Below are 3,885 nucleotides of genomic sequence, written 5' to 3' on the forward strand. Positions count from 1 at the left end.
AGTTTCTTGATTTATTCGTTAGTTTTTACTATATTTGATTATTAATTTTTTGTTTGCACATCCGTTCATTCGTTCATTCATTCATCCATTCATTTATTCATTCCTTCGTTTGTTTGTTTTTTCATTCGTTCGTTCGTTCATTCATTCTTTCATTTGTTCAATATGTACTCCACGACCTGACTTTGATTATGTTAATTTTAAGCCAATGCAAATTTTACAAATTATTGTTATTTCAAATATTATTATTATTATTATTATTATTACTATTTAATTTATTTTTATTATAGTATTTATCGTATTAACGTTATTGAATATTTTAAACATATTTTATACGATTTATTAAATAAAGATTTGAGCTTTTGAACGGAAATTTTGGTTATGTTTTAAATTTTATGTTAAGTTATGTTATGCTATGTTACTAAATGATTTTCATTTACGTCATCGTCATCACCATTGATCAGTATCATCCTCATCCTTATCCTCATCCTCATCATCATCATCCTCACCATCATCATCATGGTGATGATGATGACATCATCACCATCATCATCATTATTGTTACTGTTATTCATCCCAATCATCGTCATCAGCGTCATTGTTGTTGTAAATATATATAATTTAGCTGAACTTAGCCGAAATTGAGGTTTTTATATTTGTTGATTATTACATTATCAGTTATCTTATTATTACATTATCATCATCACCATCGTGAATAGTATCGTCAACTTTTTCATGGCCATCATCGTCACCATTATCATCACAATATTTATATTTATTTTGATGTTAAGTTATATCATGTCATCATCATCATCATGATTATTAATATCATAGCATCATTGTTACCATCATCATCGTCATCAGCAGCAGCAGCAGCAGCGGCAGACGTCGAATGGTAAACGTTTATTTAAATAACGAACAAGTGCTTGTTCCACTTACAATAGGAAGCCCTACACTCATGATGATGATGATGATGACGACGACAACGACGATGATGATGATGATGATGTGGGGGATGGGGACAATGATGATGATAGAGGTGTTGATGATGATGTTATAATTTCTCATATCGTCGCAACTAACTTTATACAATCTGCAACAAACAACCCAATCATAATCATCGTCATAATCATAACTCTTAATATAACCATCATCATCATTAGCACCATCATCATCGTCGTCGTCGTCATCGTCATAATGAGTGAAGCGACGGAGGGACTGCTACTTAACTATTCCTAGTTTTACGGCCAAATTTGGCTTTAAAGAGCTCTGTAAACAGCAGTGTGCTGTTTCATTTAGGACTATATTGGCGTGTTGATGATGATTACGATAGTGTTGGTGATGATAACAGTAATGACGATTACGAAAATGAAGATAACGATGAAAAATGTTGATAACGTTAACTATAAAAATCTGAAAAAAAATTATAAATATTTATATTTTTACGATAACGATGATTATGATGATGATGATGACGACGACGATGATGATGATTATTATTATGCATACAATGGTACATATGGTGGCAATTATATTGATGGTAATGATGGTGAGTAAATAGATGGATGAATGAATGAATGAATGAATGAATGAATGAATGAATGAATGAATGAATGAATGAATGAATGAATGAATGAATGAATGAATGAATGAATGAATGAATGAATGAATGAATGAATGAATGAATGAATGAATGAATGAATGAATGAATGAATGAATGAATGAATGAATGAATGAATGAATGAATGAATGAATGAATGAATGAATGAATGAATGAATGAATGAATGAATGAATGAATGAATGAATGAATGAATGAATGAATGAATGAATGAATGAATGAATGAATGAATGAATGAATGAATGAATGAATGAATGAATGAATGAATGAATGAATGAATGAATGAATGAATGAATGAATGAATGAATGGATGGGTAATTGTTTTGAGATGAAATCGATAAACCTTGCAGCAACATCGCAATATGATAATGGCGTTAATGATTATCATTATAAAAATAATGATTATACTGATGGTGACGACGGCGATGATGATGTGATAAAAAAAAACGAATGAAACTTTGACGATGACGATGACCATTATTGAGATTACAATAACATCATTACAATTGATTGAATGTTGGGTTCAGTTGAGTTCAGCCAGTCGGTTAGTTACGGTTCTCTCGGTGCACTTGCACTCCACCTCCGTCGGTCGGTACTTGCCGGTCTGTGCAGGTGTACTCAAATACTCAAGTACTCGAGTACTATTTAAACTTACAATTTGTGAAACTTGTCTGTATGCATTCTGTTCGCTTATTTATAAATGCATTCTATTGTAGATATGGTTTTGTTTCGAACATGCGTTTGTACTTCAGCAGGCAGGGACAGTCGTGGCATCTTCATAGTCTGAGCCAACTACTTAATCAAAGTTTTGTTTCAATTAGTCGGTTAAGCCTGTCTTTTCCGAAATTTTATTGTCGATGAAACGATTTTTTTGAAATTTTGAGAATATGGTTTTGGTTTCCACTATATAAGGAATTTAAAATTGTAAACCCTGAAATATTATGAAAATTTGAGTGATGGTTGAACATTTTTTGAAGTTTCGCTTTTGTTAGCAGACCTTTGTTCGCACATTGCTTTGTGTGTTTCAGCATATATTCATGAGTTTTAACATCCTTGTGGCGTTTGTGTTGTACTTTATGTGCGTATTCGTGTATCTGCATGCGTATAAAAACGTGCACATACCGCTGCAAATAATAAAGTTTCTCTTTTTAATCAGCAGTTGCTTTTAACTTCGGTGCAAGTTTACATGTGCAAATGTGCCTTCTGCATTGTCTTGTTTATGCCTGGTTGATTATGTTATGTTTGGTTGTTTATCATTGGTTGGTTGTATGTTTATATTTATGTTTGCTTCGTTGTTTGTTTAAATACTTTGTTTAAAGTTTTGTTTGTGTTTTGATTTACCTATGTTACAACAAATCGTTCACTCATATGCATGTTTCGAGTTTGATAACGCATAATAATTAAATCGTGCTGCTGTTTTCTTCAATTGATTCATCCACTATTCGTTTCATCCGTTCATTCATCTATCCATCAATCTATCCATCAATCCATCCATTCATCCATCCATCCATCCATCCATCCATCCATCCATCCATCCATCCATCCATCCATCCATCCATCCATCCATCCATCCATCCATCCATCCATCCATCCATCCATCCATCTATCTATCTATCTATCCATTCATTCCCATGTTCATCCATCCATCCATCCTACCATCCATCCATCCATCTATCGTTTGTTCATGTGTGTTTCATCTTTGTGTGTTTTTCTTTACTGGTTTGAAGAGTTTGAAGGTTGTATGATTGGCATGGCAGACAAATGAATGAATGAACAAATGAACAAACAAACGAACGAATGACTGAACGAACTTTAAACAGACAAACGAAAAGATAGACAAATAATGCAGGTAGGATGGATAGATGGACAATTAAGGGATGAATGAAAGATAGATAGATTGAAGAAAAAAACAATGAATGAATAAAATGGTACATATGGATAAGACAGTAAATTACTTAATGGTTGCACCGAAAATGGCAGCTTACAAAAAGAACAAAATTTTATATAAATTCGAAAAAAAATTTAAATTTAAAATGAAAAAAGATTATATACAGAAAATAAATGAAGAAAATAGTGAAAACACACACACAGACAGACAAACAATTACACACACACACAACACCTACTAACCCACAATAACTCACGCAAAAACTCACACACATACATATACAAACATACACAGACTAATTTGTCTTCATGTGTAGACAAACTTACACGTAAAATATACAAACATCGGAGCATAAACACAAACACGTATAAACATACACTT

This window comes from Helobdella robusta (genome assembly GCF_000326865.2).
Source record: "Helobdella robusta unplaced genomic scaffold HELROscaffold_8, whole genome shotgun sequence".
NCBI lineage: Eukaryota > Metazoa > Annelida > Clitellata > Rhynchobdellida > Glossiphoniidae > Helobdella > Helobdella robusta.